At 46.7% G+C, this 24,661-nt stretch overlaps 1 pseudogene; it reads right to left on the bottom strand.

The window, feature by feature from the left end:
- Positions 1 to 714: 714 nt before the first annotated feature.
- LOC148119407 (large ribosomal subunit protein eL15 pseudogene) lies at positions 715 to 1,351 on the bottom strand (annotated as a pseudogene).
- Between the last annotated feature and the right edge of the window lie 23,310 nt (positions 1,352 to 24,661).

Raw genomic sequence — 24,661 nt, 5'->3', positions numbered from 1 at the left:
TCTTCCCGTGTTCTGTTCCCCCTCTCTTATGCTTGCTGAGTTTAGCAAATGGAAATGCAGGGCATCCAGTTCCAACAGAATTTCAGGTAAACAATGATTCTTAGATTAGACATACCCCATATCATTCTCATTTACTGAATTTCAGACGTTGCTGGGAACCGCCATTTGTCCATCGACCATGTGCTCTTAGGAAGCTGCTCCTCATTCACCTGTGCACCCCTTCTCTTCCTCCAGGCCTCTGATTACCTCACTACAGCACATGCTATTCTGTCCTGCTTGCAGAAGCTGCTCCATCAACCAACTACCCTGCTCTGTCTCACTCTTTCTCCTTCTGATCTCCTACCATGACTTGATTTGATGTTATTTCTGATCTCATTTCCTCATTTTTTTATTGAATTTTTGTCTTCTTTGACACATAGGAACTTCATGAGAGTGAGGCCGGCAAACATAGGAATAACTTAGCAATGTGGGACTCAACGTGACTTGGGCAATTAGGAAAAAGCACACCTTTTTTCTAATGATGGTCTTAACAAACCGTTGACAACTTGGAACCCTCTTCTGCATAGAGTTGCATAGATACACTTCAAACAATGGAAATAAGTCATTCCCTTTAGCATTTCTGTTAGTTAGGGTTCTGTTGCTGTGAAGAGACACCATGATATAGCAATTCTTTTTTTTTGAAGGTCCTAAATTGTTTATTGGGTATGATTTGTACAAACATTACGTGTATTAACGGTAACGGTGGAGCTGCAGAGTGTTGTGCCTTCTCCAGGCTGCGCGGCGAGAGCCACCAAGAGTGTGGTGGAACTTGTGGCCCTTTCCAAGGCCACGGCTCTTGCGGCCTGCAGATGTCAGCCCACGCATCTCTCTGTGCTTGTGGACCGGTTTGGTGATCCATTGGGTGTCAGGGTTTCTTCTGATAGCTTTATGGAACGGATCGACGAGGATAACCTCAAAAAATTTGTATGTGGAATCTTCGCCAACCCAGTAAGAATTCAGGACTCTCAGAGCCCCACAGTGGCGTCCAGCTCTCTCCTCAGCAACAGACTGAAGGCTTCGGGCAAACTTTAGCTGGTTCACACCATGATGGACAGGCTTGCCATAGGTCGCACCCTTGGGTACCGGGCACCACGGCGTACGCGAATCCTGTATATGACGTAACCTTGCTTGGCCTTGTAGCCCAGGCTCCGCGCTTTGTCGGCCGGGTGGGGCGGGGAGTCCGGTGCACGATAGCTGGCGGTACTGCCAGCAGCGGACCCTCAGAAGGAAGCGCATCACGTCCGACTGCTTCTTCCGCCACAGCTCCTGGATGTACTTGTACGCGCCCATCTTGGCTCACCTGATGGCCACCGCCAGAGGAAAGGAAGAAGCCTTTCTCCCACAATCCCTTTTGTGGTCCTCCGATATAGCAAGTCTTATAAAGGAAAACATTTAATTGGAAATGGCTTATGTTTTCAGAGGTTTACTCCACTATAATCATGGTGGGACGTGGTGATGTGTAGGCAAACATGGTGCTGGAGAAGGAATGGAGAGTTCTACATCTGAAGTTCTTGACCGTCTGGCAGCAGAGGAAGACTGCGTGCTACACTTGGCTTAGCTTGAGCATATAAGACCTCAAAGCCCACCCCACAGGGACATATCTTCTCCAACAAGGCCATACCTACTCCAATAAGGTCACACCTCCTAATAGTGCCACTCCCTATGTGACAAGCATTCAAACACATGAATCTATGGGGCCCGCACCTATTCAAACCACCACATTCAACTCCCTGTCCCACACAGGCTTGTACCTATGCACTTAGTTCAATTTCAAAAGTTCCCATAATCTATCAAAGTCTCAAAAATGTTTAAAAGTTCAAAGTCTTTTCTGAGATTCATACAATCTTTTAATTATAATCCCATATAAAATCAAAATGAAAAACATATTACATACTTCCAACATGTAATGGCACAGATATATATTACCATTCCAAAATGGAGGAAAGGGAGAATAGTGAAGAAATACTGGACCAAAGCAATACTAAAAACCAGCTGGGCAAACTCCAAACTCTGAAGCTTCATGTCTGATGTTAAAACACTTCATATCTCCAGATCCTTTTGTCTTTGCTGACTGAAATACACTTTTTTCTCTTGGGCTGGCTCCACTCCCTGTTAGCAGCTCTCCTCAGCACGTAACCCACAGCTCTGGCATCTCCAACATCTTAGGGTCTCCAGGGTAATTCAAGCTTCACCTTCACAGCTTCACACAGTGGCCTCTCTAGGCCTCCACACAGGGACACCCCTGCCTTACACCTGGCCCTGGTGGCTTTCCTTAGTCATGGAGGGAGATTCCATATCCCCTTTCTTCTATCCTTGACTCTAAAGTCTAGAGAGAATATTATAATTTTTAATTAAATGGTTATTTATTGGGTATACAAATGATTACAATCAGATGCATTATGGGGAAGACATACTTAACAAAGGAAAGTTTACAAAACAAATTTGCTACTCAAAACAGAATCACCCAAGCTATATCCCTAGAAGCTAGTTCCTCCTTCTCTAGAACCCCATAAAAAGAAACCCCAAACAGTACAAGACCCCTGAATATACTTTGGGAACTTGTCACCAAAGTTTGGCTTATATTAATTACTATCTGGCTATATCTACTCAATGTAATATACAGAGAATCCTCGATAAATGGTTTGCTGAGCTCCCTGGTGAGGAAGAACTTTTCCCCTTACAAATAGAGCAGAATTGCATTAAATAACTGAGGAGAACCAGCTGCTTTCCCTATTTGCCTAGCTAATGTGCATGCCTTTCCTAATTCCTTAAGGCCATCAAACTTATCACGCATGAAATTCCTCTGTGTGTGTGTGTGTGTGTGTGTGTGTGTGTGATCAAACTTGTAAAGCAGTATCCTTTAAGATACAAACAAAACCGAAAAGAGTTAGTTGGAGACCTTTGCAGTGGTCTTCAATATCAATTGATTAAATCACTCTTAAGAGACTTAGAGGTAGATAGCACAGTATGATGGGAAGCTCCTATAATCATCTTTGTACCAAGTTTCTAGGGTTTCTTCTGATGAAGTTTTTCTTAGCAGGTGGAAAACAGACCTTCCTGGCTGTTTTCACTCTCTGGTTAATTAATTAATTAGTTATGATGATGATGATGATTTCTTTTAAATATCTACTCTCATACCAAAACAGTTTGTTGACTCCTTGGTGTTGAATGACCCTTGGAATCTCTATAGTTTGGGGTTTAGCTGCACATTCTTAATTCAGTGTTAGTTAAGAAAAATTAGGAAGCTTACCAATGTCCTCCATGCATAGTCTTCATCTATCACTGAAATGAACCCTGAACTTAATTTTATTGTTACTATTATGTTTTGGCATGAAAAACCAACAGAGTGTATTGGGTTGAAACCAACAGAGTGTATTTTTTTTAGAAGAATTTTTACTCTGAAGTCAAGCAGACAAACTTAAGAGCAGAGTTCTAAGTAAGTCTCTAAGACATTGATTTCCTGGTGGACACAGCTTGCAGACTCCCAGTTCACAGTTGGGTCAGTTTATAAATTTTTAATGGGTCCCAGTGAGGCCTTTTGTCAGTAAGATGAAGACAGTGATGACTGTAGTCTCACAGATGCCTAATATGTACATCCCCAAAGTGTTGCAAAAATGAGTTACTTGTCAGGGAGACTCTACAGGCACACAGGCTTCTTCCATGCTCTTGGTTGCCCACCATCACTAGATGGTATGACCCTGTTGCTGAAGACATAGCATACTTTGGCTGTAGGACGTAGAGAAAAGAAACTAGAACTGACCTGAAAACTACCTCTTTGTTGGTTAGTTTTCATCGTGCCAGAAGATGCTATGCAGGCTGCTGGGGGAGGGGAAAGCCATCAGTGGTATTACCCAGCAGTAAATCCTGTGTGCTACAAACTGACCTGCCAGGCAAGAAGTGCTCATTGGTAGAATAGTGGTGTGAAGGTTGTGGGTACAACCAATCACTTTGCAATTAGGTTAGAGGCCTGCTCCATAGACAAGAACTCATTCTTGGTAATACAAACCTGGTCAAAAGCTCATGCTCTGGAGGTCGTAGGCCTGAAGTGGGGAGCCTACAACTGTTGTTTTGATAAATGGACATGCTGTCAAATTATCTTCCAAAAGTTATGTTTATACTCATAGATTGGTCCTGCTTTCAACTTCTGCGGTGGGCAGATGTTAATGCAGAGACTGGTCAAAGTATTGAGAATAAGTGATTACTGGGCGCTCAGTCCTACATGGGATATCTATATCAACCTTCCACAAGGCTTAACAAGTACTGTGAAAAGAGGAGCAGGAAAACTCTAAGAACCAGAGGACGGGGAGAAATGCTGTGAAATATAGTACCCAGTCAATAATTCCTCTTGGAACTGTTGATGATTAAGGAAGGGAGAGGTAGGTCTTCTCCAGAATCAGGGGCAATCCCTCATCCCTTAGAGTGGGGTGGTGCACTGGGGTCCTCTTGGATCATGCTCTCAGCTCTCTACTCTATGGCCTTTGGAGTACAGGGTCTGGGGTGAGTTCTCATCCTGCTGCTCCCCATTGACTAAACTCCCCTAACGTTTGCTTCCCTGAGCTGTGTAATGAAGAGTGGCGGTGATCATTTGTAAAGAGCCTCTAGATTTTGTATTGTGCAAACGATGAAGCCATGGCCTTCCAGCCTTTCAGACTTGCAGCATAATGCCCGGGAACTCTACCCAGTTATATTCTTCTGTGTCTTCCATTTTCCAAGGCTCCATTAGAGCCAAGGAACAAACAGGGGCTTCTGTAGATTTCCAGGATTATTCCCTGTTTCCTGTCAAGGACTTGACCATCATTTTCATGTCTGTGTCTGGGCAAATGCTCCTTTCTGGCTTGCCAAGCCTCCTTCATCTCCCCTGTCCAGGTATTTCTGACTCACAGCCCAGGGCAAGCAAGATCTGCTCTTGGTAACTTTCTCTGACTCGGAGAAAATCAGTTTTCCGCTCACATGTGTTCTCAGAGCGCTTTGCAGAGACCCTACTGATGTCTAATCAAGCCAAGTTACAGCAGTTTATGTTTCTGTCATTAGATTGTGCACTCTCAGAAATAGAGGACCATGTTTTCTCCCCAGGGTCAGAAATGCAATAGCCTGTGAGCATCTTTATTTCCACAGTTGAAACCCAGAGGGAGGGGCTTTGTTCCACTTCTGTGATAAAGAAGTTAGAGTTGACTGGGGGCTATTGGGGGGGCGGTATACAGTAATGGTTCTCTCCTACTTTCCAATACTTGGTGGCAGGGAAGAAAGGAAATGATATTGACAGGACCAGGTCATGCTTGAGACTCTATAAGTTGCTCAGTAGCTTGTATCCGTGGGAGAAAAAGGTTCTTCATGAGATAAAGAATGGAAGGAGATATACATTTAAGTGCGTTCACTGACTGGTATATGGGACACATCAACTCTTCTCAGTTTTAGTTCCTGCTCCAGGGAAGTACTTGTCTTGTGGTGTTATAGCAGTTACTGTATCCTGGCTCTTCCCCTTCTGGGCACCAGCCTCCCTTGGAGTTGGATGGGTCCGTAACTGTCAATGAACGTGGGTGGAACTGATATTCCCATTTCCATTCCGCTGTGGCCCTCCATGCTATCTCAGTCCACGCCTGAGTGCTGGAAGAGAAGGACTTGGGCTCCAGGTGGTGACAGTGGTACCTGAAAGGAGCCTAGGTCCCGTTTCTCCATTTCAGATTTTCCCTCCTGCCAGGCTCATCTCTGTCTGCATTGACTTTGGTTGAGAACAAAAAATACTTTGATTCTGTCATGCTGCTGAAATTTTGGGGTCTCTCTTTGTAGCATTTAGCCTACTTTTGACAGAGTTTAAACAGGGTAAAAATTCTTCAGAAACTTCAAAGAGTTACATAGTGTTGCTGGTTATTATTATGACTTTTATTCTAGAGAACCTTCTGAGAACACAGCTGGGGATTTTTTCCCCAGGTTTTATATAGTCCTCAAATCTTTTCTAGGATGGAGAGGACCAAGGGAGACTCTTGGCCTTTATGCAGTGGTCTGACTAAGCATGCCTCTGTGTAAGGGAAGGGGTCGAAGGGTTAACACAGACCACGCTTCCAGGAAGAACAGTTCTGATGGGCTGTTTCCTCATAAACGGAAGAGCGGGCCTATCTCAGAACAGGCACTGGGTGGCAGTATGTAATTCAGGGTCTGGGGTGTGCAGGGGAGGGGCATCTGATGGACCCGTGGCTATCTATCTACTCATGGGCTGAGCATTCTAGGGCCAAAGAAAAGGGGGATGAAATTGAAGCAACTGTCAACAGGCCCTGGGAGACCTGGTTGATCATTTGAACCACTTGGAGTTCTGTTCTCTTCATACATGATTGCTTCAGTCTTTGATCCCAGTTGACTTGCTTATGTGTGTGTGTGTATGCACTTGCATGTGCACATGTGTTTGTGTGTGTGTATGTATTTGTATGCACCCATGTGTCCTAAGACAGAGGTTATTATCATGGGCCTTCCTCCATTGCTCTCCACTATATTCTTTGAGATAGAGTCTGTCACTTAACCTGGGTCTACTGTTTTGGCTGCCTAGCAGGCCCTGGGGGTTCTCCTGTCTCTGTTTCCCTCATGTTGGGTCATAGGCAGGCATTGCCATACCTTGATTTTTTATGTGAGTGCTGGGGATCTGAATTCAGGTTCTCACGCTTATGTAGCAAGCACTTTATTGACAGAACCACCTCCCCAGGCCCCTATTCTCCTCTTAACCAGGGCCTTCCAACCTGACCCAGAAGGGATTGACAAAAGACACAGGAAACACTGCAGATGTTGATGTCCTAGGATGTGGGCCGACAGTGAAGTATACTACGGATGGATCAGTCTCCTGAGCCCTTTTTCCAATGCCACTACTGACTCACAGAAAAAAGAGGGAAGGAAAGGGGCCTGCCTGGCTTACACCATTGTTCACCAGTTCTGATCCAGACATTTTATCTACAAGAACTCTTTAATCTTCACACCTCTGAGATAGGTATGATTCCTGCTCTTACAGATAGAGAAGCCAAGACTCAGGGAGCTCGAGGAACTTGCCAAGCTCCCACAGCTCATGAGTAGTAGAAGAGCCCGGAACTCAAACCCAGTCTCTCTGACTTAGAAGCCCTGTACCTTGCAGCCTTGCCATCAGCTATGAGGTATGCTCCCTTCACTAGGTCTGAGGAAAGGAAGCCACTGGCCCAGTTGGGGTTCTCCATGGCTCTGGCACCTTCACTAGAAGGTCTGTCTGCGGAGAGGCATTTGGTCCTCCTGAGTTTGGGAGCAACTCCTTTCCAGGGAGCAGGAAGCCTCAGATCAACAGAGAGAAGGGAGGCAGGGAAGAGGCAGGGTGAGCGTGGAGAGAAAATGTACAGCTAAAGGAGTGAGCACAAGGGGACCAAGGCTGCAAGAGCTTTACAGATGGCATCGGGAGACCATCAGGGAACTGAGCAAATGGCTGAAGCATACCCCAAGGCAGCCAGGAACAACAACTCTTCTCTCTGCCCTCTGCTGGCATCCAAAGCTGAGGTTCCAAGGGGCTCGAGACGCTTATTAAGAGGCTCTGGGGCTCTTGCTTTGCCCACATTTCCACCCTGTTGGCACGCTCTTCTGAGTTAGCCAGCGAGCCCCAGTTTCACATACATTTCCACTTCTCCCTCCTTTCTCTGAACACCGACAGTTCTCCAGATCGGTCTCTCCCAAACTGAGACCCCAGCTAGAACCCCGTTTAGCTTGCAGTTTCTGAGTTTGGATTACTCAGCAAAGGAAAGGGAAGTCGTAAGGGAAGAGGTAAAAAAAGGAGGAGGAAGAAGTAACAGCTGAGAAGTTAAAGCCTAGAAAAAAAAAAAGGAAACGGGGAGGAGGAGACACCACTTCCCCTGAGCGTTCTGGAGTCACAGGTGTTCTTGGTGGGAGGGAGGTGACAGACTGCTTCTGGGTGTCCAGGTGTCCCCCAGCACTTGGAAACCTGAGGGTGGGGAGTAATGGCCTTTCAGCTGGTTCCCAGTTTAGTCTGCAAGCTGACAAGAGTTTCACCTGTTCACAGTTGAGTTGCAGGGCTGGGGATGTACTTCTGTTGATAGGGTGCTGACCTGGTAAGCAGGAAACCTTGAGTTCAATCCCCAGCACCCCATAAAACCAAGCACAGGGCATGTGCCTGCAGCCTCAGCACTTTGGGAGGTGGAAGTAGAGACAGAGGCCCAGAAATTCAAGATCATCACTATTGAGAACAGTGAAGGCTACAAGAGACCCTGTTTGAAAAACACAACAAAACTCTTGAGTAACAGGTCTTACCTTGTCCCCCTCCTAAGTCTTCCTGGGGTCATACGGGCCACAACTCAGCAGGAGCCTGCATTGGAACCTGTGAGAGAAGTCATTCCCTGGTTCCAGTGTTCCTGGCATGGCAGGCTACACTGGACGACACCACATGGGTTTCCGGCAGCCCTTCTGGGGTTACCCAGCTCACTCTCCCGAGTCACCTGGTATGACAGCGCTGTTTGCCTTTCGCCAGCTGACATTCCATTAATGTTTGTGTCTAACCCAAAATCTTCCGCGGCAGCTAACACCACTCCTCTGTCCCCGATTGGGAGGGGAAAATGCACTGAAAAGCAAATTTCGTTTCCAGTCACAGGTCTTTGGCTCCGGGAGGCTCCAGGCTGGGGAAGAGAACAGCTGGAGTCCTCCAGGGAACTCCCCCACTCTCAGCCACCGCCAGCTTTTCCAGAGGCTTTCTGCAGGCCAAGCTGCAGGGAAGTGCAGGGAGTCAGGCTACCGGCTTGGGGAAGGGATGCACTTTGCATATTTTTCTGAGACCCAGAGCGAGTAGGAATGAGTAGCCATAGGCCTGATGACCTGAAGATGCGCCCACATCTGGCTTTAAAGAGGGGGAGATCTTCAGGCGGTCTGTCCCTTCAAACCTCCTGATGCAACAACTCCGCTGTGCTGGAAAATCAAGATTCTGCATGGTGCTTTGAAGCTCATCTGTCAGGACCGCTTGTTTATTTGACTTTCCAAATAAATTTCCTTTTAACAGAAGGAATGCCTTTAGCCACGCTCCTAGTTTTAAGAGGCTTGGCTGAGTCTCTTTTCACTGGCTAAATTATAACAAGACCAGTGAGGTCATAGGCAGTGGATTAATTCTATTGAGGAGGGCGAGACAAATCCAACCTCCTTTGATAAATGCAGCTTAGCTACTCTAAGTGACAATTTGCTACTGCAAACGTTTTCACACATGCTGTCTGTGACAGCAAACCTCAGTGGTCTCTTGGTTATGAGTTGGCAGTGATTAGAACTCTGAAACTATTCAATATGATAGAGAAATTCTTTGAATGTTTTTCATAAACAGACTTAGATGGAAACTCAAGGCTATGATGACAAGATGTGAAGAGGTGTGGATTTGATCAAAGGTTTGCTTCTGATATGTAAATATTTTCTCACCTTTTCCACATGTCAAAGCAAATCCCAGGCTAGCCTAAGGCTTCACATCTTCAAGGTGTGTGTGTGTGTGTGTCAATATCTTCTTTATTTTATTTCATTAGGTGTCATTTAATAAAGGCTGAGCCAAAGAATCTTGGCTATACATATACAAATCGTGTATACTACACATGTGTGAACTAGCGAATGTCACAATACTTGGGATTTTGGGGAGGAGGAGAGAATGGCAGCAGTAAGAGCTAGTTGGAAGAGTATGCCACTCACTGGGAGTGCATCGTGCCTATGCCACTTCCTGTGTGTGACTTTCCCCTGCTTCCTGCATGCCAAGAAGTGAAGGAAGGCAACTGGCACATGTCCTGTCATGATGTCCTGCCCATGTGACCATGGCCCAAGTCCTCTGAAACCATGAACTGAAATAAATCTTTCCTCCCTTATTTCTGTTAGGTATTTGGCCACAGTAATGAAAGTCTAACACACTGAAGGACTATATAGTAATGCTTTAAGATTTGTGGCCCATAAAACAAAATGCTATTGTTCTGTTAAAGGAACATAACAGTAAAACGACTCCTAAGGACATTCTGCTAAGCCTATAGATCAGTGTCTGACTCAGCCATCATCAGAGAAGCTTCCTCCTGCAGTAGATGGGAACTCATGCAGAGAACCACAACTGTACAATGTTCGGGGAGAGAGAGAGACAGAGACGTTGGAATCCTTAAACGGGATGTGGTGGGGACAATTCTGTATTCTGTCAGTTATGTTTTAAATAAATGCTGATTGGTCAGGAGCCAGGCAGGAAGTATAGGTGGGACAACCAGACAGAAAGTAGAGGCAGAGCAAGGAGAACAGGAGTATTCTAGGAAGAAGGAAGCTCTCTCCCAGTCCTGCCCAGACCACAGAACAAGCAAGATGTGACCTGCCCTGCTGAAAAAGGTACCGAGCCATGTGGCTAACATAGATAGGAATAATGGGTTGATATAAGTTATCAGAGTTAACAAGAAGCCTGAGCTAATGGGCCAATCGGTTTATCATTAATATAGACCTCTGTGTGATTTTCTTTGGGACCTTGCCGGTTGTGGGAACAGGGCTGATCAGAAACCCCAACAAGCCTGGCCCTCATGTTACAGGGATGTCTTCATCAAACCCCTCCTTTCGGGACTCAGGGAACTAAGGGGCATAGAGGGAAGAAAGATGGTAAGAGCCAGTGGGGATGGAGGACATCAAGGAAACAGTGAGCACCTTTCAAATACAGCAGGACTGGCTCACATACAAGCTCAGAGACTGTGCAGCATGCACAGGGCTTACAGATTCAAGCCAGGTGGGGTCCCAGTACTGAGAGGGGAAACATTAGTTAGGGGACACAAGCACCCAACTCTACCCCAGAAACTGTCTCCAACTGACAACTGCTCACTAAGAAAAAATTAATTTTATCCAGTGGAGTCTCACTGGGTATACAAACCACACTCAAGGAGGACCCTTGCCCACCAGTAGATGGCCAACATTAAAAGAACTCAGTGATACTTTTGGAAATGTTTTGTCTCCTAATGCTTATTTTTTTTGCTTTACTTGTCTTTTTTGCCTTATTTATTTTTGCAGGGTGTGGGAATCTGAGAGTGAGCTGAGATGAGGAAGGAGAAACTAATCAGAATATACTGAATGAAAAATTATTCTCAATAAAAAAAGATTTGTGGCCCATGCAGTTTCTGTAATAGTCATTCAATTCTGCTATCATAGTGTAAACGTAGACATGGGTACTGGGCATGTAAATGAGTGTGTTTCCAATAACGCCTTATTTTATTTTGTTATTTTGTGTGGTGCATGTGTATGTGTGTGTATGTCTGCGTGTGCATGATTGTTCTTGTGAATATTAGAGGTCAAGGTTGGGTCTGTTCCTCTATTGTCTTTCATCTTACTGTTTTAGACAAGATCTCTCATTGAAACTAGAACTCAGTTAACCCCAAATCAGCAAGACTAGCCAGTCAGTGAGTCCCAGGGGTCTTCCTGTTGGTCTTTCCCCAGCATAGTTGTGTGCCGCTGTGCCTGATTTTTTTTTTAAACACAATCCTTTATTGACTCTTTCGGAATTTCATATTGATACCCCAATCCTGCTCACTTCCCAGTCGCCCCATACCTGCCTCTCACCCCTACAGCATGCCCCCACAAGTTAATTAAAAATAAAACAAACAAAAAACCCCACCTCAATTCTCCCTCTTTCCAGAACCTCTTCATTCATCCTAGTGGCATTGGGAGCTACAGTGCGTCATGCAGTAGACCCTTTGTCCAGTCAGTCACACCTGCAAAATGTCCATTGCAATCAGTCATTGGTCTGGTTCAAGGTCTCTGGCACACCATCTTCACTGGATATGCACCCAAACTCCCCTTGGACATCCTGCTGTTACCCCAAGTCATGGAAATCATGTGGTTACCGGTCCACAGGACCAGTCCCTTCACAGACCCCAGTAGGTCATAGAAGTTAGGGTGGGCCAGCTCAAGGCCTGTGATATTGGTGAATCTCAACACGTATGGTTCCTATGACTCCCTGTAGAAACGCTGGCCACAGATGTCACCACAGACCCCAGCTATGGCAGGAACAAGGACCCAGACATTGCCCCGGCTGCATCTTAGGTTTAGATGTCACCATGACCCTGGAGGTAGCACTCGCTACCCAGTTCAGTATGGCCCCAGCAGCAAGGTCCTCGGATACCAACATGGTCTCAGGTGACTGTCTAGACCTTAGGATCTACTCAGCCCCTGGTGGCAACAGGAGCCATGGACATCAACCCAGACCCTGGCTGCTGCTGAGCCAGAGACCCAGACATGACTCATGGTAGCAGCTCTGACAATGTGGCCCGTGTGGTAGCATAAGCCACCCAGATCATGGCCCTGGTGGCAGACAGCATGGTCCTCAGACACCAACATGGCCAAAGGTTGTGGCCCTGTCCCCAAGCATCTGTGTGACTTTGGATGGTACCATGGGCCACAGACATCAACACAGAACCTGACTGTAGTAGAACCATGGGCCCAGACGTGGCCCTTGGCAGCAGTCCTGGCTTAGGTGTCACCATGACCCCAAGTGACAGTTCAGACCTCTCAGATCAGCATGGCCCTGGAGGTGGCATAGCACTTGAACACCAGAATGTTCACAGGACCCTAGATATCCCTGTGGCCTCTGCTGTGGTAGAACCACAGACCCAGATGTGGTCTCCAGCAGTAGCCTGGACTCAGATGTCACTGTGATCCCAGATGGCAGTGCAGGCATTCAGATTGGCATGGCCCCCACAGCAGAGTGGCCCTCAGAGAACAACATGGCCCCAGGTGTCATCCCAGATCCCTGATATCAGGAGCCATGGACATGAACAGAGACCCTGGCTACCGTACAACCATGGACCCAGACATGGCTCTTGGCAGCAATCCTGGCCAGAACAACCGCATGGTCCCATGTGCTTAGCTTTTTATGCAGATTCTGGGATCCACACATAGGCCCCTATGCTTGTGAGGCAAAACTTTATTAACTGTGCCATTGCCTCAGCCCTCAATATAGCTTTACGTACAAAAGTAGGTGTTGGGTCAAATTTGGACTGTGAAGTTCATAAGGCAGAGATTTCACAACTCTCTCTTTCTTCCCTCTCTCTTCCTTCCTCCCTCTCTCTCTCTCTCTCTTTCTTTCTTTCTTTGTTTCTTTGCCTTAAGAAGCAGTATATAGTAGTAGTTTAGGGAAAGCATTTAAACTTAAAGACTGTGTGTGTGTATATGTGTGTTTATGTCTGTTACATGTGTGTGTATGTCTGTTGCATGTGTGTGCGTCTGCTGCATGTGTGTGCATGAGTGTGTGTCTGTTGCATGTGTGTGCAGTGTGCATGTGGAGGCAAGGGCTTGCTGTTGAGTGACTTCTAGTACTCTCCACATTATTTGGGTTTTGAGAAAAAGTCTCTCACTGAACTTAGAGCTTGCTGTTCAGGCTAGGCTGATCGGCCAGAGAGCCCTCAGGGTCCTTCCCCGATGCTGGTGTCACAGATGTGCAGCCCAGGACCCTGCGTTTTTGTAAGTGGATCTAAACTCAGGTCCTCCTGCTGGCACAGCGAGCCCTTTACCCACTGAGCCATCTCCCCAGCCTGGTTTAGGAAAATGCTAAGTTTAGTCTTTGCCTTTGAGAAGTTAATCATTTTTGTCAATAAATAAATGGACAGTTGACGTATTCATAGGAAAACATGACAAGTTTGTTAACATGGAAAAATACAAGAGCCATATACAGAGCACAGGACTCATGTGAAGGCTAGACAGCTGAAGTTTACATAGTGTAGATACAGGGCAGGGCATGAGCTTGTTTGGGGAAGGAATGGGACACGAAGTGTAGAAGGTCAAGCTGAGGGACGCAGAAAGCACTATATGCCGTCCCGTTCTCGATGCTCATGGCCGTCCTCACCTGGGCAGAGGTCTCACTCCGTTCTTCTCTTCCTGGGAAATGATCCTTTCCAGGCAGAAAGGAAGAGGCCCTGTGGAACAGCCTGATTACATTCCCTGGCTGCTTCCTTCATAGATGGAAGGCTGTTTCACAGAGGCAGACTTGCACAGCCGTTCCTGTGGTCTACAGAGGTCTACAACTTCTCTGAGCAACCCAATCAAAACAGGCCAAGGAAATACAGTTGAGGAGAGCCGTGACTCCTCTTCTGCATGGGTAAGAGCGTGGGCTTGACCTGCAGGTCCACATCCTGTCCCACCGCTTCCCAGCCGTGGACTGTGAAACTTTAGATTAATTAACATGATAATAGCGTCTACCTGATGGATTGACCATTGAGAATTCAGTGTGATAAAGGTCTTAGGACACGTTGGTCATCCCCGGTTATGCATAAGAAACGTAGTTAATGTGGCCGTTACTAATTGGATCTTCAATCCTTAGCCCAGTGGCTGGTCCAGTGAAGAGGATTAGTGAATCTGTCATGTTCCTGAGGTCCAAAAAGGTAAAACATTTTGTGCGATGCTTTCTGAGTGAGGAAGCTGCATTGTGTCGTGAAGGTACGTGACTGACCTCTAGATTTCCAGCTTTTCTGAGGCCTTCAAATGGTCTTTCGCTTGAACACTTTAAATTATATATAGGCTCTCCATTCTTTGTAGGGCAGTTTCTTTTTACAGTAAATTTACTATCTGTAGTCTTCTAAATCTGAAAACTCCTTTCCTTAAGAGAAATGAGTAGGAAAAAAAATTTCTTCAGTTCCTAGTGCTCCCCCTTCCCTGTCCCTTTCTATTTCAGTGGCCTCAACATGAGTCTTTCCCAAGGTCTAACAGAGCGTTTGTGACAGGCAAGTTGGAGAACGCCTGGGGAAAGGCAGAAAGAACAGGTGAGCAGAGAGGAGTATGGCCCATGGATGGGGATAGTACATCCTAAATCGGAGACGTAGATCCCATCTCTCCTGCCTCCTTGATTGCCTAGACTGACAGCACGTGAAGACTCCACATCGGAAAAGACATTAAGGACGCATTTCACACCCTATTTAGCTTCCCCGGGCTCACCGGCTTCACACCTGAGTAACTGCTGATGAGCCGCTCCCTGCCATTATCAGTCACTGGCTGCTCCACCACATTCCCCTCCCTTCTTCCCTGCCACCATAGGCAGAGGGTGGGCCAGAAGGCAGGCAGGGTGTTCTTTGCATCTTTTCTAGGGAATCGGTATTTGCTAGACCTGGAAATACTGGGGAAGTCTCAGCTACAAGAGTGTGGGAAGGGCCGACGGAAGCCAAGAGCTGGAGTTTGCTGGTCGACTTCTTTGGGAACCGGGTGGTGAGAATGTAGAATTGTAGAAAGGGCTCTGGAGAGTTCAGGACAGAAACTGGTAAGAGTAATCTGTGTGAGAATCATGACTGACTGCCGTATTTGGCTCTTATGACATAGCTCTCTTTAGTTCAACTCATCGAAGGAGCTGGCTAAGCAGACATGGCGGCACACCCACCCAGAGTGATGTGGGAAAAGACCCTCAACCTTACATTCGGCCCCAGGTCAGCTTCTCCGGGGCTCTGTGTGAGCTGCTGGTAAAGTCTGTGTCCTCTTTCATGTATGGGAGAAGATCTATTCTCCCTACCCTCTCAGGAACACCGGAGGTGAGTCTGGGATTTGTGAAATGACAGTTTGCTCTTGAAGTAGTTGTAGTTGCTATGAATGAACTTGTTTTGGTTAGGCCGCAGTCTTTCCATCCTCTTGATAGCCAGCCAGTTCCATAAACTGGTAAGACTGCTAGCCAGGTAACTCCTGAATGCAAGTCCATCTGCTTGCTGCTCAAAAGCCAACACTCAAGAGCTGAGGATTGGTGGGAAGGAAACCATATTTACTTAAGGATCAGCTCCCGGAGAAGGTGGGCAGAGCTGTTGTCACCATTCTGCAAAGTCCATCTCAGGAAACCAGGTACGATTGAATTCTATAGATCAGGAGAGAAGGCATAAGGGTGGTGTATAGGCCAACTATGTGCCATATGGGATCTTTAGCATTCAGGGCCTGCATTACCTTTTAAATTTTACTTCTGGGCAGAGCATTGCAAATTAGCCTTGACTCCTGGTTCTAGTTCCAATAATTCTTTCATAATATTTTTTTTCTTTGCAGTCTTGGGAATTGAACCCAGGGCCTTGCATATATAAGCAAGGGCTACCTGCTTGAGGTACGTCTCCAGCACTAGTTACTGCTCTCTTTCTTTAAAAAATTGTATTTGCTTTTTATTTTTTTTTTTTAGCATTTTGCCTGTATATATGCATGTGAACATATAAGATAAGCCCACCAGAGGTTCCATATGGGTATTCTTAAAGCTGAAAAGAAAGTCTTTATTGCTGGCCAGGGGCTGCACAGGGAACCTGCCCACAGCATGCAGCCCCAACCTTACTGCCCTCTGTCTTGTCTGCACGAAACCCATATCCTGGATGCCATACTTCAGTTAGTAAGAAATAAAGCACAGAAGTTAAAAAGCGAGGTTAGTACATGTAGGGACTTTCCTGAAACGGTGGACTAGGCCTTTGAGAGATGACATCTTTGCTCCTGTTTTGGTAGGTGTTGGTAGGTGTTGGGGCCTACATGCTAGGGTTTTAAGATTAGAATGGTGCCTCTAACACGGATGGCATCAGTTGTGCTAAGGTCTAGGGGCCTGTTACATTACATGCATGCCTGGTGCCTGTGGATGTGTGGTGTCTCCTAGAACTAGAGTTACAGATGGTTGTGAGGCACCATACGGGTCAGGGACTCAAACACAGATCCTCTGTAAGAACAACCAGGGCCATCACCATTGAGCCAGCTCTCCAGCCCCATTACTGTAATTCTGTAGACAAGCATGTTACTTTCCTGCAAGTTCAATCTGACATCAGTTCATGTGTTTTGTGTTGACTGGTGCACAGAACTAAACTGTGGGATGGGTGGATTGCTACATACACTGATATTTTCCAAGGGCACCAGATGTTTTATTTTGCCTTGTTTTTCCAACTAAGGAAAGGTTATTTAGCAATGTCTTAATCATTTAATTGGAATTTTTTTCCTTAGGAATTTAGAATGCTAGGCAAAGGGAAGGAAAGTCAGAGGTCGTCTGGAGGTTTCCAGTGTTATCCTTCATGGCAGAGTCCCCTTAAAGTTTGCAGTGTTGGTTCTTCATTTGTTTTACCCAGATCCCAATCGTCTTTGTGGACCAGCAAAGCCTAATGTAGCATGCCCGCCAGATGGAACCTTTGGAGTGAAGGAGAGCTGTGGGAAGACCTTGGAGGGTGGGGCGGGAGGAGTGGATGTCCCAAGATATGGTGAGGGTGGACCATGGATTCTGTCTGGTTTGGGGTTATATGAGGTAGTACCATCGGGGCTAGATTACTTTCCAAGTCTTTTTCGTGTTTTTCTTCTACAAATCTCTAAAGAGCAAGAGATGGGCCAGGAAATGGCCTTAGGAGCTTTGAGGATATGGACTATGAATATGGGACAATTTGGGACATTTTCATTAAAGGAGAATGGCTTACACTTTAATCTTTGGTACTCTGCCAGGCTGTCTTTTAGCAGCTCAACTTTTTTTTTTTCTGCCTCTAGCAAGACCTCTTAATATGCTTACCAAATGTTGAATGGACCTCAGGGAGTCTGAAAGTACCCTGAGACAGTATGTAAAAGCATGCATTATGTATATATGTGAACTTTATGCTTTGGTCAGATTTTCAGAGAGACCATTGGCCCTAAACTGTGACCACTTGCTGGTTGGAGATGAAGGCTGTTTTGGGCCGCTTGCTGCTGCTGCTGCTGCGGGGATTTCTATCTGAGGGCAGAGTCTTGTCTCTGGGACTGGGTGGGACTGAGGACAGGAGCTTGGAGACTTTCAGAACAGAACATTTTAGAGCTTTTTCCTACACATTCACTCTTTCCCACTTTGAATCTTTGCTGTTGGGGTTCAGAGAATGCTGCCCTGAAAATATGACATTTCTTGCAATGCTGAACAATCTGATATAGAGAAAATTAAAAGGCCTTTAAAACATTCTTATTCCTTTGGTCCCAAGATAGGGAGAGACCCAGGAATTCCCTAGTCTACATTCAGAGCAGACACCTTCCACCCATTTCAGATTTTTCTTTGTAAAGGAGGCCAGGTGACTTAGCCACTCTAGGACAGACTTCCCTCCCAGACAACGTCAGTCCCTGGGGCTCATTCAGACTCCAGAGACCATTTCAGAGACCATTTGCTTCCCCTAGCCACCACTTTCAAGCTCTCAAAATTGTCTACCCTCCCATTTCCAGCTTCCCTTATAGAAAAATGAGCATATTCATTTTTAAATAAAGAGAAGAGGTAAACATATTTCTGTGATTTCCCCTGCTGTGACTTCTCCCTTTTGTACATTATTAACCTCGAATGATTTTCTTTCTTTTTAATCTTTGTCAGTTCATTTCAGTGAACCTTAGGAGGTGTCTCAGAATTTCTGTTGCTGTGAAGAGACTCCATGACCATAACAACTCTTATAAAGGAAAACATTTAGTTGGGGCTGGCTTACAGCTTCATAATTGCCATTATGGCAAGAAGCATGGTGGCGGGCAGGCAGGCATGGTGCTGGAGAAAGAGCTGAGAGTTCTACATCTGATTCGCAGGCAACAGGAAGAGAATGCCACGCTGGGCCTAGCTGGAGCATCTGAGATCTCAAAGCACCCAGGGACACACTTGCTCCAACAAGGCCACACCTATTCCAATGAGGCCACACCTCCTAATAGTACCATTCCCTATGGGCCTATAGGGGACATTTTTTATTCCAACCACCACAAGAGGATAGAGGGATGAACTTCTTTTCCATTTACTAATGAGAGAAAAAAAGAAACAAAACGAAACTTTAATTGCAAAGCGACCAACTTCAAGAGACTGAGAAGGCAGTTCACTGACGAGAAGAAAATATTTGCAGAAGACATTTCTGATAAAGGATAGTTACTAACATATACCTAAAGCTCTTAAAATTCAACAGTCAAGAAATGAAAAGATTAAAAATAGACTAATGATCTGAACAGAGGCCTCATCAAACATCCGGATGCCAATTAAACATGGGGAAAATGCTCAACCTTATATATCACTAGTGAATTGCAAATTAAAGCAAGATGTGGCACACACTTTATTAGAATGGCCTAATACACAGACAGTTCCAAATGTTGGTGAAGTTGGGGAGCGATGGGACAATGGGAGTGCTTCTGTACCACAGTAGGAAGCACAGTGTGGTCTGGCCCCCTGCAAGATGACATGGCAGGTACTTGCGAAGGGAAACATTCTCTTGTATATCCAGCCATTGCATACCTCCTGGCCTCTACCCAAATCAGTTGAAAATGTATGTCCACCCAAGAAACTACACATGAATGTTGATAGTAGTTTTATTCATAATTGCCCAAACTTGGAAGCAAACAAATACTCTTCCTTAGGTGAATGGAGAAGCTGGGGCAGGCACTCCTGGACAAGTGGAATGCTGCCCAGTGCTGCTGTGAGCCATGAGGCAATACGGAGGACATGTGGATGCAAATGACTGAGTGAAAGAAGTCGACCTGGAAGGCTGTAACTGAATGATTCCAACCGCTTGACACTCCTCAAATGACAAACACAGTAAACGACCCAGGAAAATACCTGAGGTCATCCATGGTTGGGGGAATGTGCAGAGCCTAGTGGATCTTTAGGGCTCTCTGTGTGGCTATAACACAGGACACACATCATCATACATTTGCCCAAGCCCACAAGCTTTGTCTTGCCAAGAGCGAACCCCAGTATCAACTGTGGAGTCTGGGTGGTAATGGCATGGCAGGGTAGAATTACTGGTGGAAGGAACTGTTCCTACTCCAGCGAAGGATGCTGATAGAGAGGGAGGCTGTGCTCATACGGAGGTGGGAAGCACATAGCACATTCTGTACTTTCTGCTCAGTTTTGCTCTGAACCTGAAACAGTGCTAAAAGTCTGTTTGCAAACTACAGCCGGGTTATTCGTTGCTTTACATCTGCTAGCCTGGCTGTGGTTTATAAACAGGCCTCCTGGAGCAGTTTCAGGCCCAGAGGTCATACATGAGATGTCAAGACCATGATGGGGAAACCCACAGAGACAGCTGACCGAGCTAGTGAGAGCTCATGGACTCTGGACTGACAGCTGGGGAGCAGGCGTGGGACCCATCTAGGACCCCTGAATGGGTGACAGTTGTGTGACTTGGTCTGTTTGTGGGACCCCGGGCAGTGGGACCAGGATTTATCTCTGGTGCATGAACTGACTTTTTGAGCCCCTTTCCTCGGGTAGGATACCTTGCTCAGCCTTGATGCAGTGGTGAGGGACTTGGTCCTGCCTCAATTCCATATGCCAGGCTTACTTGACACCCATGGGAGTCCTTACGCTCTCTGAGGAGTGGATGGGGAGGTAAAGAGGTGGGGAATAGGAAGTGGGGAGGGAGGGAGAACTGTGCTTGGTCTGTGAAATAAATAAAAATAATAATAATAAAAATTACAGCCAGCCAAGATACAAGCAATGCGGCAGACCCAAAAGGACATCAACCTTGGCAGTTTATCTTCATCGTCAAGTCCCTGGGCTCAGCATCAGCATGGAAACAACTCTCTGGGCATGCCTGTGAGGGATTATCTAGATTAGGTTAGTTGAGGCGCTGAGACCCTCAGACTGAATAGAAAGGAGCAAACAAACTGAGCACAATTAGTCTCTCTCACCGCTTCCGGACTGGGTGCAGTGTGGCCCACTGCCTCCTGCTGCCACGCCTTCTCTGCCACGACGGACTGCATCCTTCAGAGCCGAGATGGAGTAAATCCTCCATTCCCTGTGCTGCTGGATGAGGTTTTTCCTTAGGAATAAGGTGAGCAGGGTGGTAAACAGTTGCTCTGCTGTTTCCAGGTAGGTCAGGGCCAGTGAAGGTCTGTTGAGCATTAGAATTTAAAAGCAGCCTGGGTCTCTGCAGCAGAAGGACAGAGTTGTACTCAGAACAGTGCTGTGCACCCAGAGGTTTTGAAGAACAGCAAGAGCCCTTTAAATAACACCAGAGCATCGTCTTTCTTAAGCCAGGGGTTCTGCCTGGTGCCTATGGGCTGGACTCACCAAATGCTGATCACAATAAGGCTTATAGTGAAAACATCTAAACTGGCATGACCTGGGCTCTGATCACACAGAATGGAAGCATCTGGGCAGGGGCCTGGAGGCCTCTTTTATGCCAAGGGGTTAATCTTTAGCAGCTGGGTTGCTAGAGAACCTGGACAGTTCTGGCTTGGAGGGTAGGGAGCTCACTGCTGTGCAGCTTGATCAGGAGTTCTCGCACATACATGATAGCAGAATGACTTGGAAAAACTTGCGAAAATCTATCACTGGGCCCTGTAGCCAGAGTTCCTGATTAGGTAAGCCTGGGTACACATTTCTCACACGTCCCAGGTGATGCGCTGATGCTCCTGGTCTAGAACCCATGACTTGTAACTAACCCTTTAGTATTCTGTGAACTGGCACAGCCCTGAGTGTAGGAAATACTTTCCTTTCCATTTTACAGATGGGCAAACAGAGACAGTGATGAAAATCACACAATAGTGACTGATGGAGGGGTTGGGGTCCGAGTCCACCTCACCCTGATGCTCTGAATCTTTCCTTGAGTTCTCCAGTTGGCAGCTCTCTCTCAAGGCCAACAGAGGTCTGGACAAATGGCTAACCTCCTCTGGGACATCTCCTGCCCTCTGCCAGGCTGGAGGTAAAGCCAGACACATGTGGAGCCCCTGCGCAGATTGTTGGGAAGTGCCCCTCTCTCTGAAGCCTAGGGGATGCTCCAAGATTCCTGGGGGGCTTGACACTGGCTTCTGCAGCTTCCTCTCATCCAAGTGGCAGCTGCGGAGTTGACGAATTACACTAAACTGTGCCGCTTCCTTGGACGCTTGTTCCAGGACCTGCTGTGATGGTTCCCTGAGAAAGCCACAGGCAGGGTGGTTTGCAAAGGATCTCTTGTGCTACTTGGCTCAGCACAGCAGCTGCTCTGAGGCAGCGTGGGCCCTGAGTGGCCCACCAGGGAAGCCTATTAAGAGCCTCAGCACTGTGAAAAGCACAGCAGAATAGCACCATTAAATCTGGTGGTGGTGATGTGTGCGTGTGTGCATATGTATGTGTGTGTGTGTGTGTGTGTGTGTGTGTGTGTGTGTGTGCGTGTGTGCGTGTGTGCTTAGCAATGGAACCTTGCTGAGGAATCCTAGACTCAGCTTCACATAGGTCTCCTCTTGTTAGTCCATTGTAGTTCCTTTTCACAAGGCCTTTGGGCTTGAGTGTCTCTGTGTTTCTAGTGGAGTTGTTAAAGATATAGCGTGAAAGCCAGGTGGTGGTGGCACACACCTTTAATCCCAGCAGAGGCAGGTAGGTCGCCGAGTTCAAGGCCTGCCTGGTCTACTTGATGGAGTGAGTTCCAGGACAGCCAAAGATTCACAGAGAAACCCTGTCTTGAAAAACAAAACAGAACAAAACAAACAAAAAAGAAAGACGCAGCCAGAAGGGCACAGCAAGGTGCAGGCAGGAAGCAGATCTGAGGGATGTCTCTGCTGCCTTGGGTGGCACTGGGCATACTTTGGTGAGAAGTTGACGAGAATGTTGCTGACGGCAAGGACAGTGTGGCCAGGGAGACCCTGCTCTGGGTATGCTTGCTGTCCCCTTCTGAGCCATTACTACCCCCAAAGGTGATGTGGGGGGTCCTTCTGTCTATGTGTTGCCTGTACTGGTTAATGAATAAAGAAACTACCTTGGCCTGATAGGGCAAAACTTAGGTAGGTAGAGAGGACTGGACTGAATGCTGGGAGGAAGAAGGGAGGAGTCAGAGAGACTCCATGGATCTGCTGCCACCAAAGATAGACTTGGTGAAACTTTGCTGGTAGGACACTACCTTGTGGTGATATACAGATTAATAGAAATGGGTTAAATTAATATGTAGGAATTAGTCAATAAGAAGCTAGAGCTAATGGGCCAAGCAGTGATTTAATTAATACAGTTTCTGTGTGATTATTTTGGGGTTAAGCTAGCTGGGCAGCTGGGCGAACAAGTAGACCCTCCTTCTACACAAAGGGAAAGGAATCCTTAGATTCAAGAAGATACACCCCCTTAAGGTCTATGATGATTAATCTCTCTGGTCAGTGTGTCTGGATTAAATTACCTAGATGTGTCTAGAAAGGTTTAAATGAGGAGGAAAAAAAAATCTCCTCCCAGTGTGAGGGACATTGTCCCATGGGCTGGGGTACTGGGCTGAATGAAAAGGAGAATATGATCTAAACACCTGCATCTTTGTTCTCTGCTTCCCTACTCTGGATTTAATGGGGCCAGCCATCTGCTGCTTCTGTTGTCACGCCACCATTGCCATTATGGACTGTACCCTCAAATCATGAGCCAAAAAGAACCCTTCCTTCCTCGAGTTGCTTTTCCCACAGCAGTAAGAAAAGAACACCTAGGAGGGCCATGGCTCCCTCTCCTCACGTACTTTGTACACTCAGAACTGGCAGTTCCTTGCTAAGTGGTCCCAAGCCTGCATCTTGCATCCTTATAAGCCTCTTCCTAGCAGTCTTTTAAAGGCTGACTCTGTGAATGGGGTGGGACTGAACTGGGGCATTCAGGTTGGGGTGTCTGCCTGCGTGCGTGCATGCCTGTGTGTGTGGTCTCTCTAGGGTGAGAGAGTTCAATGTGGGAACAGGTGGGAATGGGCTGCAGGTTAGAAGTCATCTCCCCGCCGCAGCTCCCCCGCTCCAGTGCAGAACTCCAAGGAGCCCAAGAATTCTAAATTTAAACTTTCCAGTCTTATAAAAAGTGTGTTTGTCGAGGTACAAGGGGGGGGGGAGTATATTTGTTTTAACAGTCTGTTGGCTTGTTTTATGTGTTTCAGCTCTCACTATCTTGGCCCTGGGAGTTGGAGGTAGACCTGGTACAGATGGAGACGGGGAACAGGCTCTGAGACCTCCCTGAAGCAGGCTGGCCCCAGGCCATGGTTTCAAGGCAATCAAGTGAAGTCAGGAGAGTGGAATGGCAGGTCTCCCTGTGCCCTGTGGAAAAGACTCATGTATCTTCTGGGATGATTTGCACTGGGTCGAGAACAGTGAAGATAAGGATGCTGATGATGAAGATGCTGATGATGAAGACAAGGATGCTGAAGCTGAGGATGCGGATCCTGATGGAACTGACTGAAGCCTCATGATGTATCTTTTGGAAAACAGTGGTCTTGTGAGGATGAGCTAGAATGCTGGTTCTTTGACCTTTGACCCCTTTCTTGACCATCTTGGGAGGGAGGCAGATATGCTGTCCTCAGCCCTTTCACAGTGCTGCCATTGAGATCCCCAGATCTTCTCACCCAGGCAGCCCACTCCCATCCCAATGCAGATATATCATAAAGTTGTGCCGCAACTTTCAGAAGGAAATATGCCACTGGGAGGAAGTCTGGGCTTTGGGGTCCCATGGCAGGATGGACATCTAGCTTGGATGGGGGGCAGTTTTAAGAGCAGTACTGATGGGGACTTTCTGTGGGAGGGGAAGTGGAAAGAGTGTTACTTCTGTAATTTCCAAGTAGCTTTGCTGTCACGGAGTAGAAAGGAAAATAAAAAGCCCCTTTTTATATTTATCACAAGCAAAAAAATTATTTGAAGGGTTTCCTGGCCCCCTGGCCCCACCTCATCTCTGGTATCCAGCCATGAATCCATGCACTCATGCATCTGTGCACCCATGCATTTATGCATTCATGAATCCAAGCATCCAGGTTTGTTTTCCCACAATATTAAAAAA

The sequence above is a fragment of the Myodes glareolus genome, chromosome 17 (genome assembly GCF_982192425.1).
Source record: "Myodes glareolus chromosome 17, mMyoGla1.1, whole genome shotgun sequence".
In the NCBI taxonomy this organism is placed as follows: domain Eukaryota; kingdom Metazoa; phylum Chordata; class Mammalia; order Rodentia; family Cricetidae; genus Myodes; species Myodes glareolus.
Note: the sequence above shows the minus strand (reverse complement) of the source record. Positions and strands in the feature narration are given on the sequence as shown.